The 15,613-nt window shown below is 48.6% G+C and overlaps 1 protein-coding gene across 8 annotated transcripts in view; it reads right to left on the bottom strand.

Moving 5' to 3' along the window:
• Window positions 1–15,613, bottom strand: part of LOC144162430 (latrophilin Cirl-like) — a 234,076-nt gene that overhangs the window by 87,294 nt on the left and 131,169 nt on the right. For all 8 annotated transcript variants that reach the window (XM_077692949.1, XM_077692954.1, XM_077692950.1 and 5 more), the window contains one exon: window positions 3,292–3,350. The gene's annotated coding sequence lies outside the window, so the exon portion shown is untranslated. The remainder of the gene's footprint in view (window positions 1–3,291; window positions 3,351–15,613) is intronic.

Genomic DNA, 15,613 nt, shown 5'->3' with positions numbered 1-15,613 from the left:
CGTCCTCTTCATTTTGCCATCGGACGGGTTAGCCGCCGCCATAATTCGATTTGCGCCGCGCAGGCGACGCGGTTCAACCGCGCTGAAAAAGAAGAAGTGAAAAAGCCGACTCGCGAGAGGGGCTGCTGAATTCGGATATGTAGAAAAGCTGGAACAAAAAAAGAAAGGCGAGAGAATTCTATAAAAACGCGATTGCACCACGAGCTGGCAATGCTGATAAGATAGATGCAGATGAATTTGTGTGCCGTTTGATTTTTGTGCCCTGTTCGCTCTGTTGCGCGTAGGCGCAGATAGGCGCTTTGTTTGCGCGCGCTTTCGAATACCCCGAAATAAAATGCGCCATCCGAAAATCGAAAATCCAACCGCAGACGAGTAAACTAACTGAGCAGCAAGGAAATGCACCAAAAACACGCCTCAGAGCGAGAACTGTTATAAATGTATCGCCCGCCAAGCCATGTCATCTACAAACAGGATCGACGATTGACTTCCACCATCGGCGCCTAATCACTTATTCGAGAGCCACCGCGAGAGCTTAAGTCTGAACAACGGCAGAGAGATCCGTAAAGAAGCAGTGAGTCGATGCGGGATGAATCATTATTCAAATGAGCTGACGGGAGTAATAGTTGATTGATTGGAGGATTTAACGCACCGGCGCCACGCAGGCTATGAGGCGCGCCGTAGTGGAGGGCTCCGGATTAATTTTGACCACTTGGGAATCTTTAACGTGCGCCGAAATCTCGTACACGTGGTCGTTTTTTGCTTTTCGCCTCCACCAGAAAAGCGGCCGCCATGGCCGGGAATCGAACCCGCGTCCTCGTGCTCGGCAGCGCAAAGCCTTGGCCACTGAGCGACCACGGCGGGTTGATGGAAGTAATAAAACATGACAGACAGCCAGACGGGCTGGTGGACACCAGCTATAAAAGAAAGCGACACTGTTCCCACAATTAACCGAAGCACAGTAGGTTTGTAGGAGCATTTTTAGGCTTTGTAGGAGCATTTAGCTGCACTTTATTCCTCGGTACGTTAAACTGCAATCAGGCATAAAAATCTGCACTACGGAACGGACTTGCACTTCCAGGTTGAAGCCCAGCTTGGCGCATTCAGCGTCGTCTGCTATTTGTAATTACTGAGTATGAACGTAAATCACGCACGTGGCATGCCTCGTAGGGTCGCCTCTACTTTCAAGATCTACCGATCTGAAAAAAAGTCATCGTAATTATCTACACTTTGCAAGCAGCACAGCAGCGGAACGACAGAATTCGAAAGCTATGCACAACTACGCTGCGCCGACCGCCACCGGCATTCCACTGACGAGCGGTTCGCCAAGGGCGGCGCTGTTCGCTGAAGCGACGGTGTTGTTATACAACGGCCGCCCGGTCCCTATAGCGTTAATTTATTTCCCCTTCACAGCGGCCTCCATTTTCTGTACCAGCGACAAAATTTTGCAGAAACGGGCACTCAAGGCTTTCGCCTTATCAGTGGCTTTGCGTCCTGGGGTTAAACCGACTCCTGTAAACCAAAAATCTCGTACATATGACGGGAAAACATCGGCGCACGATTACACGAACGCACCCTGTTTTGCAACGTAGGCTTCTGATGAAATTTTCCATTACTCATGCAAAATTATGTTAGATTGCGGTAACAATGCATATACATCAGCATAATATTCTATTTATAATGATATTGTATTCTATCGCAAGCGCTATTTTCCCCTGGTGAGAAACCCGCTTTGCTGTCTTCACCGCAATATATGTTTGCTTGCCATGAAGCACCCTTAACAGGCGAATAGTGCTGATGACGACATTGCCGCGGTAATGATGGTCAGTGTTATGAACGCGTCAACGCTATAAAAATTACCATCGAAGGCTCAGAGTGGATTCCACGCGATTTAAGTCCGACGTGTCCGACGTGTCCGACGTACGATAGCCGCAACAACAATCCTGGCGGTGCGATAACAATATTCCGGGCGTTGCTTTTAAGGAAACGCCTTAAATCTGTTTTAAACACGCGCGCTACGAAGTTCAGCAAATAGGCGCCCCCCCCCCCTCCCCAAAAAAAAAAAGCGTAAGCTGCGGAAAGCTGGGATCGCGTGCCAGGAAAGGGAAACAGAAGTGCGCGAAGAGGGTCGTAGGAGGACTCTGAGAAAGGGCGAAGCAGCGCACGCCGGGAAATGGCGACGGCTATAGAGCGGAACGACATTCGGAGGGAGCCGTCCAGGGAGTTGCTCAGGCGGTTCCGGGGTTAGCCGAAAAGTTCCACAGAAAGTTCAACACCAGGTCAACACATCGTCCAGCATCTCCCCCCCCCCCCCCCTCCTCCCTACCACCACCACCCCCACCCCCCCAAATTGTTTCTGTGACCGTCTATTCGTATGTAATTCGCAGCTTGTCGCCATGTTAAGCTCGAACTTATTCCATCCCAGCACCCCGAACAACTAAGCTGAAACAACTTTATCAGCGCTGGTGCAGAAGGCCTCCTCTGAGCCACGCCGTTATCTGATTAACCAGGATTGCGTTTATCTGCACACAACGTAGGCTCCACCGGGGCTTTTTAGCCGTCTGGAATTGCATGACCTCAGCAACTAAACACCATACCACCACCCAAACATCAGTTCGCTTTGCCAACCTGCGCAGCAATTCTCCCATTTCTGGCATTTACAACAAAACGACACTGCAGTATGTGCAAAGTATGTACACTGTATGTACGCACTGTTGCTTCGTGCGAAGTACTGTTTCAAAGTCCGAAAGTTATTTAGGCAACGAGGTCCGCCCTAGCCCCCCCCCCCCTACTATATTTGTTGTTTGCTTGCTTCTTTGTGTTTTGTAAACACTTTTGTAAGGACTGTGGTTTGTATGCTGTTTTTCTGTTTTGACAAACTAAGTTTGGTTTAATTGTCATGTGTATGACTGCATTTGTTACTTTTCCCCTAACACCCGCACTCCTCTATAATGCTGTCGGCCCCACGGGTCAACATTGAACAAACACATAAATAAACACATAAATAAATAAATAAATAAATAAATAAATAAATAAATAAATAAATAAATAAATAAATAAATAAATAAATAAATAAATAAATAAATAAATAAATAAATAAATAAATAAATAAATAAATAAATAAATAAATAAATAAATAAATAAATAAATAAATAAATAAATAAATAAATAAATAAATAAATAAATAAATAAATAAATAAATAAATAAATAAATAAATAAATAAATAAATAATTTAATAAATATATATACAAATAATAAAATAAATAAATATCGTAAGAATGCAGCGAACTCACCGAGTAAGGAAATGTGCGCTTGCCGCTCTAGAGGAAGGTGGTCCGGAACATGTTTGGATCTGAAACAGACAAGCAGGGCAGAGAGCGTTCGTCAGAAAATGAACCTTAGTCGAAGCGTTGACTATAATTGTACTCGTACCGCACGCGTGCTGATTACACTGTTCGCGCGTTTCACCTTCAAGTTGGCACCAAGCAATGAGAAGCTCAACGTTCCTTGCTACTCCCACGCGTAATAAGGCCGCTGCTTCTCAGAGTATCGCCTGTCCTCTTTCTTGGAAGTGGTAAGACGTCGCAGGCACAAGGGTATCACGCACGGGCTGACACAACTTGCCAGAGACGTACGATGTGGCTGCACAACACGCGCACGTGCCCGGGAAGTTTTCACAATTGCAGCATTCCCGAGTTACGTGTTGGGAACATCTCGCCTATGTCCCATCTAACAGGCTGATTGTTATCGCAGAGTGGTATGCTTAGTTCAGAGCGAGAAATTCTCCGCTGCTGACCCGCTTTTCTGGTAGAGGGGAAAAGCGAAAAAGCCCGTGTGTTGGAGATTTCGGCGTGCGTTAAGGATCCCCAGGTGGTCGAAATTAATCCTGAGCCCTCCACTACGGCGTGCCTCACCGCTGAGCAGCGACGGCGCATTAAGCTCCACAATCAATTAAGAAACTATCCGTCCGTCAGTCGTGGCTTATCTACGCCCGCATACATGAATGCACGAATGTATGTATGCATGCATGTATGTATGTATGTATGTATGTATGTATGTATGTATGTATGTATGCATGCATGCATGCATGCATGCATGTATGTATGTATGTATGTATGTATGTATGTATGTATGCATGCATGCATGCATGCATGCATGCATGTATGTATGTATGTATGTATGTATGTATGTATGTATGTATGCATGCATGCATGCATGCATGCATGCATGTATGTATGTATGTATGTATGTATGTATGTATGCATGCATGCATGCATGCATGCATGCATGTATGTATGTATGTATGTATGTATGTATGTATGTATGTATGCATGCATGCATGCATGCATGCATGCATGTATGTATGTATGTATGTATGCATGCATGCATGCATGCATGCATGTATGTATGTATGTATGTATGCATGCATGCATGCATGCATGTATGTATGTATGTATGTATGTATGTATGTATGCATGCATGCATGCATGCATGCATGCATGCATGTATGTATGTATGTATGTATGTATGTATGTATGTATGCATGCATGCATGCATGCATGTATGTATGTATGTATGTATGTATGTATGTATGTATGTATGTATGTATGTATGTATGTATGTATGTATGTATGTATGTATGTATGTATGCATGTATGTATGTATGTATGTATGTATGTATGCATGCATGCATGCATGTATGTATGTATGTATGTATGTATGTATGTATGTATGTATGTATGTATGTATGTATGTATGTATGTATGTATGTATGTATGTATGTATGTATGCATGCATGTATGTATGTATGTATGTATGCATGCATGCATGCATGCATGCATGCATGTATGTATGTATGTATGTATGTATTTATGTATGTATGTATGTATGTATGTATGTATGTATGTATTGTGGGAATCCTGACGCCCTAGCCATTGCGCGATCACTGGGTTTGTGTCATTACGCGGCGCTCTTCCCCACTCTCCTCCAAAATTCCGGCTCGTCTTGGCGCCACTGTGTAGAGCCGAGCCGTCTCTCAAACTCTTGCGTGAGGTGAAGCCTTCAGAGACCGTTGCGGCGATAAAACACTGTCACGCAGCGGGCGCTCCGCCCTGGTAGCGGAGCTAACCTCACCTAATTGGTCCGTTTGAACGATGCCCGAACCCGACTCTCGCCGGGGACGCGAACGCGCGCCCTGCGCGGGGGTCCGTTCGGGGAGACGCTTCCAGGACGCCGAAGGCGTTGGCCGAAGGTATGTGACGCTTTCTTTACCAGCCGGATGCAACTCTGTTGACCCGGCGAAAGCCCACCAGCCCTTCCGGCTGCGGCCCGTGCCTAAGGCTGCTCCTGTTGCCCCTACGCTTGCATATAGTAAGGCCGTACCTACCACTCGACGATCACGTCGTGCGGTACGCGCCTGTGAGCGAATGGGCCCCGTCTCCCTCGCTGCTGCGAGCCGATCTGGCCAGCACAGCGATGCGCGCGCGCACAACGTGCGCGCACCCCGGAATTTGCCCTGACCGAAGTGCCCACTGGCTCCCCATCGCCCCTTTCACCTAACGGGAAGTACATACCTGTACTGTAAATTATGTAATTGGGACTGTAAAATATGTGGCTAGAATTTTAGTATAAAATAAACGTCTTCCCTCCGTACCCTGGGCATATTCCTTTGTCGCCCCTACTCCACCTGCCCAACAGAGGCGGTGTTGTATTGGCGCGACGGCGTTTCAGTATCGTGAGCGTGCTCAAATAGCTCGAACCCGCGGTGGTTCCTCGCAGTGTGCATGAATGCCTGCCTTGTGCAAAGCTAGCGTTATGCATATTGTGAGGTAGAGAGACCACAGTATGTATGTATGTATGCATGTATGTATGTATGTATGCATGTATGTATGTATGTATGTATGTATGTATGCATGCATGTATGTATGTATGTATGTATGTATGTATGTATGTATGTATGTATGTATGTATGTATGTATGTATGTATGTATGTATGTATGTATGTATGTATGTATGTATGTATGTATGTATGTATGCATGCATGCATGCATGGATGGATGGATGTACGTATACACGCACATACAGTGTGCGCGCGTACGTTCGCGTGAATATGATCCCAATCCTACCTATTCTACGATGTTTTGCTGTGCGTATTGAAACGAATACAGAAACTGTGCCGAGGGCTAACCCGAAACAGAAAACCTAAGCAAACTTTTGAAACTCGTTTCGCCCCAATTGCGCCGATCACCCATGACTCGCTCAGTACAATTACCCGGCGCATCGAATATAAAAAAAATAAGAAGTCGCGCACCATAATTGCACACTTCGAAACAGACTCCAGCTCGATAAGTATAGGGCTAACAAAAAAAAAAGCAGAGAAACAGCAAGAAGCCACATTATTGTTGACGCGGAACAAGTCGATCCGCAGCCGTGGCGCTTAATCCTGGAACGATTTATTTCCTCCAGTGGTCTTTGGACGCGCAATATAAACACGGCGAAGAAAAGTTTGATGGACAGCTAGCAAATTCCCGCGCGTTCTTTTTCTTTGTTTGCGAGGAATCAGGCAACCACAAAGCATGGGCATAGATTATGTCTTGGTACGTGAGATCCTGGGGCGTTCTTTGAAACTGCCGCCTGCTTACAACCCGCCACAGCACAATTTCGAAGCTGAAAGTTGAAACTGACGCGCAATTTCGCTGTCTTTTGAAAGCGGAGCAGCAGAAGCTGTCAAACGGCCCGAAGCTTTGAGATGCGGAGTACAGACGTGGTACAGAACGAGATCATGCGTCGCATCGGGCACTCAGTTATGCCCAGCGAGGGTGTCAGGTACGCTTGCTGACGTCACACGGTGAGGAGCCAATAGTCGCAAATGATTGAATCGTGGTTTTAAAAGAAAGCTCGCACGCTGTTATGAAATGCCGTTGCTCGTGTAATTCGCAGCCAATGGAACATCAGTTGTACATTCTGTACATTTCTCGGCCTTCTTCGGGTTCGGGCAGCGACAACGCACACGAATACTAAATTTATGTTAAACTCGGAGATCACTTTTAGTAAAATCATTTGCGAAAGATATTTTGCTGTTCTGTTTGGATTTTAGCAACGGCCAAGGCTACTGCAGGCTATATACCCGTACAGCTGCGACTCGTACTTCCCCCAACCTCGTTTGGCTTCCCAATCGTTCTAAGATAACCACAGCAACTAATTTATTCCTTTGTAAACCCGGACACGCGTATACTACGGATTCTCGCTAAAGAGTGTAAATAAATCAACAGTGGACCGACCGTTCCTGCTACACTCGTTGCGGAGGTTACCTCCCTTTGACTGCGCTCAATGATCCTGAATACGAAATCTCAGCTACACTTTCATAAAAGGCATCTCCTGTTCCTTTTTTGTTCGTGACGGAAAGGAATGTTGTAACCCTAAAAAAAATAACGGACTCATCGCCGTTAGTGCGCGAATGCGATTACTGCGTTCCCTGTGACGTTTCAACGCAAGTCTGGGCCCCGAATGCGAACCTACTAGCCACGACGGGTGACCACTGTTAGAAGGGATCGCATGTTCCGCCACGTGTATACGATTTCATACTTGTATATCCTAGAGGGCAATCTGTCGCTAAAATCGCGTGCAACCGTACGCGCCGCCATAGCAGCTGGTAACGTACTTCGCCTACTTGGCTTGGATCACCACATGGCTTTTTTTTCGCTTTCGAAGCCAAAATCAGCAAGAAAAGGGCAACTTTCTTTTTGTCCGTCTTGCATAAAGCTTGTAAAAAATCCCTCCCAAATAAATCTCTCGGAAGTCCACTTTTGTTTGTAAAATAACTTTCAATTATCATTTACGATAATATCATTGTTATTCCTTTTTTTTTTCAGCCACAGGCAATTTTTCAGCCGGTTCACGAGCCATGCCGAAGACAGTTGGAAAGTTCACACCCGGTACATGACCGAACGCTGGCTGAAGCGCGGCTCGCCTAGACACTGGCGCCAGATTTTCCTCTCGAATAGTATGAACTCTACGGTGTATACGCATGTCTCTTTTCATTGTTCGTCATCACGCTTGCATCACAACGCGTGCAATGACGAGGCAGCAAACAGTCGAGAGCAGACGACACAAAGCGGGCGGCAAAGCAGACGGCAAGGCATGCGGACGGCAAGGCATGCAGACGATCGCCAGCGCGGACGCGTCCGCAAGCGAGCAACCGGAGAGCGATGAACCGAACGTGTACCAACGAGTGCGTTCAACTTAACGGAGGAAAAACAAAAGCGAACGAAACGAAACGCAGCCGAGAATAGTAATAACTCAAACGAAAGCAAAACCAGGCGAGGCGGAGCCAAGAGCAAGAGACAAAAACAGTGGCGAATCATCTAACCTAGAGCACAAACCCTGCAAAGAAAAAAAAGCGCGCCAAATCGAACGAAGCAGAAACGAAGGGAGCAAAGCGTTGTGCACATGGGCTTCTGAAAGACGGAACCGGGTGGCGGCCGGAAAACGCCATGGCCCCGCCCGGCACCACGCAATAGAAAAAGTCGGCAGGGAGAGAATTCATCTGTGTAACGCGAGCGCAATATAAGCCATCATCACGGGTCGTATAAAATACGCAGTAGGAGCACGGCTGCCTTATGTGCGCGCCTCGAAACAATGGAAACGAGCTTTTGATTGCGCATCATATCTCCGCGATGCGCTGTTAGCGCGGGCTTCGAAAACGTCGTGTCTTCTATCAGTTCCCTCTTTCTGAGTCGTCTCTTTTATTACCCCGTTTGTATTTTCTGTTTCTGACTTCGCTCTGGCCTTTTAAGATGTGTATCTTTTTCTTTTCTTTCTGGGAGTGCGCAAATCCCTGCCGTCGCTCAAAGCGAGAACGTCGTTGCTGTTTGCTGTCGTTGCTGGCATATGTCGTGTAACGAGTGCCTACACAACAAGCTGAACATCGCCTCCAACTCAGAGAGAGAGGGAGAGATGAGTCTGGACCTATTTTTCACTCTCGCTTATCTCCCTTCTCCTGCTTCCTTTTCTTTTTCACTTTTTTGTGCTAGAAACACGAGCGAGACGGGAATCTACGCGATGAACCGTTAGCAGAATCGAACGCATCGCACGGCGAATTGTTATCGTTGGCGAGTAAATAACGAGGTAGAGCCGAAATCCGGGAACAGCCGGAGAAAGGGAGACGGTTCAACACGTTTCAGTTTTGCCCGCTTGCGAGGCGCCATACCCGAAGAGACGGGCCAGTATGCTGATTTTCGAAGTTCGCTTGAACTGCGTTGCAACGAAGTGCGCTAAAACAACGCAGACAAAGAGCGCATGAACACGAAGGCTGTGAATGAGCAGTGAAGAGTCACGAACCGTGTAGCATCGGATACGCCTGAAGACGTCCGAACCAGCAACGTCAACGAGGTGTAACGAGCGAGTCATGAAAAGTGGCTCAGCAGCTATGCAGTTACCCCTTGTTGTTGCAGCGTCACTTGCTCCTATCGTCTGGAAGTTTTCCGAACCCTATAGAGCGTGAGTATGGAATCAACTTCGATACTCTCAGCTGTTCGCAAGACGGGCTGAGACGCGGGGCCGCACTGGGCGCCTTATTGCGCCCAACTGCCCCTGTCCACCTCACAAACTGGTGGAATTCGGCGAAGCTGCACAATTCCAGCAGGAAATCAGTAGTTGCTCCTAGTAGCACTTCAAACGCTACCTCGTAACTGCGCTGGCCACGCGTAGGCCTTCGATTTGCCCGCTGCACGCCGAACGAGGAGTCCATCATTCCAAGAAGAGAATCGAAGTCTAGCTGCCCTTGTTATCCTCGCCCGGTGAAACAACAGCGTCGTATGTTCCGACAACCTAGCGTCGCAAAAGCAACCGAACAAAAACAGACGGAGCCGGTCGAATCGGTAAACAAGCGCGACGGGAAGTTCACAACCTCGGCCCACAACCCTTCCTCCCCCCCCCCCCCCTCTTTTTTGGAAAGAACTAGAGAGGTACGGAAAGTCCCACAACGGGAGTCGCCAAGGTGCGCGAGGGGAACGGCGGCGTTTTGAAAAATGGTTAGCGAAATACGCTCGCGCGAACGCGTGCGCAGCCGAGACGCCACGGCGCCCGACGTAACAAATGGCACCGGAAGGGCGGCAGTCTTTAATCAAAAGCCGATCAGCATTCGAACTCGCTCTCTCTCTCTACGTATCGCCCGGGCTGAACCGGCAAGGGAGACAGGCAAAAGTAAAAGGAGAGGCAAGAGAAAGGACTAACACCGGTTTTGTTGTTTCGAACGAGAAGCAAGGGTGGCACACCCCGGCCCCGCCGGCCACTCTCGCTGCTGCTGCAACTGCCAGGTTAGCAATGGTATACGGTGAGCCAGTAGCAGATAAGCGATCGCGGCCGGCGATCTCAGGGCGTGCGTCGGAAGCCCGATTCTTGTTTCAAGAACGGGCAAACAACTGCGGCCGCGGCTGAATTAAAAGAAAAATACCGCAGAACAAATAACCAAAGGGGAAACCGAACAGAGGAGTAATAGTGGTATTAATAGTCAGTTCAGGGCACTTTACACAAACATCTCACCTGCCCTCTGCTTTATCCGGTTCCCCGACCAGGTCCGTGCACGCTCGGGTGCCTGTGGATGCGTGCTCGGGCCAGCCACGTAAATCACCCTAAGCAGGTTTTATTTTGCTTTCGCTGCACGCAGTAGACGTTTTCCGTACGATAGCGTCCCCTGCTTCATCAAAGCGGCAATAACCGATGGCCTCGCAGCGGCGGCTTGTATTGAAAACAAACGCTTTCATCGGCGTTAGAGGGACCGTGAAGAACGCAAAAAACTGCTTTGTCCAGATAACACTGAAGCCAATTTTATCCCAAGAATGCAATAAATATTGGAGATATTAAAGAAGACAACTGAACTAGTGGCAGCTCCCCAGCCACTTCCGGCTATTTCTCTATGATATCACAGAATCTTGTTTGTGCGATTGGCTGCCGCCGAGCTAAGCCATCACTAAAGACACATGACTGGACGATTTTAGCGGGACCTCTATGTTCCGTTTGATCCCATCGCTCGCATCAGTTAACATGATTGATTGATTGATTGATTGATTGATTGATTGATTGATTGTAGAGTTTTAACGCGCCGACGCAACGCAGGCGATGAGGCGCGCCGTAGTGGAGGGCTCCGGAGTAATTTTGACCACCTGGGGATCTTTAACGTGCGCCGAAATCTCGAACACACGGCCGTTTTTGCTTTTCGCCTTCATCAGAAAAGCGGCCGCGAATCGAACCCGCGACGTCGTGCTCAGCGGCACAACGCCTTAGACACTGAGCCACCACGGCGGGTTCAGTTAACATGAATTAACACGCTCATAATTACGTTTTTGTGCTGGCCTGTATGACATCACTCTTGTCCCATAACACAACACTGGAAAACTAAATTTCATCTTTACATTATTGCTACCGTTTTTTTTTTTTCTGTTGAGACCGTCTTTCGTGACTGCAATGGAACTGAGTGAAGTTCTGAAGGCTAGTTCTTTTAAATTAAACAAAGTCGTATTTTGTCTTCCCGGCCGCTTTAAAGCTAAATTTCATTTTTTTTTTCTCTAGTGTGTTCATTTTAGAGCGAAAGCTATAATACTCGAGGTACAAACCCAGAATACAGCTCGTTCCTCGTAGCGTCCACCTGACCTTTAAACTCGGCCAAGGTCAAGCCAGCACCTCGTGCGGCTGCGCGGTGAAAGCGTCGTTCCAAGGAGATGGGTGCGGAGAGGGGAAAGAGTAAGGTTGCGCGCCATCGGAAAACGATAGGAGGAGCTGGCTGCGTCCAAGTTCACTGCGCGTGCGCGCCGACTGCGCCGAACAGCGCGGGTTTTGTTTTGGGGTGCAATTGTGCGCGCGTTTGCATCGCGCTCTAGGGGCGAAAACCCAGCTTTCGCTCAACAAAATTGGTTTAAAAGCGTTCCACTACGGCGAAGCTAGATTTAGAGGGATGAACTGAGAGGTACAGTGCTATACTTAGAACCTCTAGGCATGGGAATCTCTACAACCTCTAGGTACGGGAAAAGCAGCAACGTTTTTGCAGCCTGTTTATAAGTTTCAGCTCACAGCAACACTGCAAAAACTGTGGACAGGCACTGAACATTGTGCCTGTTGGAGGGATTACCCGAAGATGCGCCATCCTCGCGATAGCATACTTGTTTACCTTGCTAACAAAACAAACCACGGAACGGCAATACGGGATTCCAGCAGTGCAGCACGGTTTTTTTCCCTTTTTCCCCGGTCACACAAACTCGTTCCTGGAACCATCGCAAAAACTACACACCATTCGAGGCCATTCGCGCCGACTTCGCCTTCTTCTGGTCGATTGCGAGCTACACCCCAGCAGACACTGTCCCTTCGAGTCCATCCGAAATCACCCGGTACCCGCCGCCAACAATGCCCAATGTTAGCTGCAGCCAACTTTTGAATGGTGAGGATGTGGCGACGACGCGCAGCGCGCCAACTTCCGGTTCGGCCGGAACTTCCGGCACGAGCCTTTCCGGAGTGCCGGCTACTGCGCTAGACTGCGTCGGCCTCCGCCTCCTCATAGTTGCATACACAGCAACGCGCTCGATGTCCTCGAGGCAAAAGGGTTCCCAGCCTCTATCGAGCGGCTCCCAGCACGCGAGCAGAACATTTGCGTCCGCTATCTGTGGCGAACGGCGCCAACGCGTAGTGTTTACGACTCGGTCCGGAACTGCGAAGGGTCGCGTTTCGACGCAGCCAAGAGTGCTTCGGTTGGAACGAGCAGTGCGAAAGAGCGCAGAACGCGAGCCATCCAGAAGGGCACGGCGAATGGGACCAGGCAGCAAAAATGGCCTCCGGCGGGCGTCGACACAGCCAGCGTATGAACTGGGCGATCACACTTTCGTCTTCGTAACGTAACGCGCCTCCTTTAGTATCTGCAAACGGTTCTGCTTTGGGCCTGGTCCAAGCTATAAAACGGCGGCTGCGTACCACGAACGCTATCTCCAGTGCGCGTTCTCTCTCTTGCAGGGCCCGTTGTTGACCGCGGCATCAGTGAGAAGTCACTCTCGTAGCTAGAAGCAATCATCTCGCACGTGGCGCTCATAGCGGGCGACCGATATAGCGAGGAAACACGCAACCAGCTCTCGCTATGAGCGGGCGTATATTCTACAAAAGACACAAATGAAGAAAGAAACAAAGGAAGAAAGAAAGAATGAGACACAGAGGACGAACAAACTAAGGAAAAACAGAAAGGAAATAACGAAAAAAAGATAAGGAAAGAAAGAACGTACCAAAGAAATAAAAAAAAATAAACAGATAAAGAAAGAAAGAAAGAAAGAAAGAAACAACGAAAGAAAGAAAGAAAGAAATAGAGGGGCAATGCAGAATTGGGCTCTCGGGTAGGGGCGTCGTTGCAGACGACCAAAGGCGCAGCAGCAGAATCAGAAACGCAAGAACGGCTTTCGCAGCGGCGCGTGGACGCAGACGGTTGCTTCCGAGGCGTGCATATTATGTATGTCCGCTGCCGTGGCCAACACACCAACAATGGGGGAGGCGCGGATCACGAACGGGACCACTGCTGCTGTTATAGAGCACCCAGTTCCGTTTCAGCTCGCGCAGCAGCGCGCGACGCGCCCAACACGAATCTGGAAGCACATTTCTGGCACGCGTTTGTCCGGGAATTCTGATCGAGCGCAGAAAAATCACTCGCGCTAGAAAACGTGCCTGAATGCCGGCGCGCTCGCGCCCTCGAAAGACGTGATGCTGCTCGATCCAAATGGAATCTAAAATTGGGATCGGCCGCCCTCTTTGGCTCCTCCCTACGTGGCTGGCATAGCCCGCATGGGCAGCACAGCTAAGTTATAACACGGAAGGGAAAGAAGCTACGTCGCTTATCGCCCTGCGCGACTATCCAGTGGATAGCGTACTCGAACGACCACAGAGGTAGAACTAGCGCCTGCTTGCAGAATTAGGTCGTTATCCGCCCAGTGCAACTCCTGAGTCATAAATAGCGGTCTTGAAGTCGCAGCAGAGTAGACCACAACCAATCTTCTTCGCACGCTATCTCCAACAGGCTCTCTCTCTCTCCCGGACTCGCCGCGGTGGCTCAGGGGCTAAGGCGTTGCGCTGCTGAGCACGAGGTCGCGGGTTCGATTCCCGGCCGCTTTTCCGATGGAGGCGAAAAGCAAAAACGGCCGTGTGTACGAGGTTTCGGCGCACGTTAAAGATCCCCAGGTGGTCAAAATTAATCCGGAGCCCTCCACTACGGCGCGCCTCATCGCCTGCGTTGCGTCGGCGCGTTAAACACTACAATCAATCAATCAATCAATCAATCAATCAATCAATCAATCAATCAATCAATCAATCAATCAATCAACCAATCAATCAATCTCACTCACTCACTCACTCACTCACTCACTCACTCACTCACTCACTCACTCAGAGAGGCCAAATCTCACGTGAGCATTGCCAAATCTTACGAAGTACGAAAAGACTGTGTTGGTCCCCCCATTTACTGCGCTGTCTCATTCTAACAAAATGTCAGGCTAAGAAAGGGCTCAGGAACGCCACACCCTCCGATGTTTTCGTTTTTGTTCGCTCTTTCAGTCGCGCACTTTTCAGCGAGGTTGTCATCGCTCTGCGCAAGCAGGAGTGATACCCGTCTTGCGGTGCACAGCCCTTCCTTCGCGCTCGTTTTAATTACTTTCGGCCCGCGTTTAAAGCCGCGCGGGCCTTCCGGCACTTTAACAAGCCAGCGACCACGCCTTCGGGCACGTAATTACGAACCGACGCCACGCCCAAGATTTAAACTAAGCCCGCCGACGAAAAAAGAACAGCGCAGTCGAGCGCCATCTCCCCGGACAGGTGCAAGGCTAAGCCACGCCTTTGACAACACGCAGTCGAAGCGGGGTAAACACAAACAGCAACCGAAAATATCCCTATGCAAGCCGTGTCGAGTTTCGGAGCTCGTTTTTTGTCTTCTTTTGCGTGTCGCGCTGTGATTGCGCAAGACCCCGTCTTTGCGCGCTCTTGCTCCCGGAAATGGGTGTATTTTAAGCCGAAAGCCTCATTGGAAAATTTGGAATTTAAAGCGAGGCTTAGAGTGCCTCACAGATGGCGAGGGTCGTCCGCGTAAAAACGCACTGCAGGAAAGCCAACTTCATACTATGGGTTTCGCAAAACCATGATGATGATGATGAGTAGGAGGAGGATGATGAGCGAAGGCACACCAAGTTCATTTGTTAGAACTACCGCGAAAGCACAAATTTTGTGATAGAGTTTCCATATTCAGTTGGTTGTTTCATTAGCTCACTTATAGTAAACAAGTGCATCTATTGCGCTTTATATATGACTGAAATCAAGGCTATTGTTTCTTCTCCATTCACGAACAAAATTAAAAATAAACCTGACTCTCAACCGTGCCAATTTTCCAGCATTCGTTACACGCGTTCCCCACTAGGAATACAGCTTTTCCTAGAATCTCGAAACAAAAATGGTGCGCTAAAATTTTGATGCTTCGTTTTTCGAGGTAATTTGCCTTATATTCACGGTTTTAAGCATCCAATATTGTTATGCTTTAATAGTGAAGCGCTTTCACGGTAAAAGGTAAACCGTTAAACGTTTTTCAAACATTCCCTACGCTGATGT

Source organism: Haemaphysalis longicornis, unplaced genomic scaffold (assembly GCF_048455015.1).
Source record: "Haemaphysalis longicornis isolate Haplotype H1 unplaced genomic scaffold, Haemaphysalis longicornis Haplotype H1 scaffold_12, whole genome shotgun sequence".
In the NCBI taxonomy this organism is placed as follows: Eukaryota; Metazoa; Arthropoda; class Arachnida; order Ixodida; family Ixodidae; genus Haemaphysalis; species Haemaphysalis longicornis.
The sequence above is the reverse complement of the archived record's forward strand: the minus strand, read 5'-3'. Positions and strand labels throughout refer to the sequence as shown.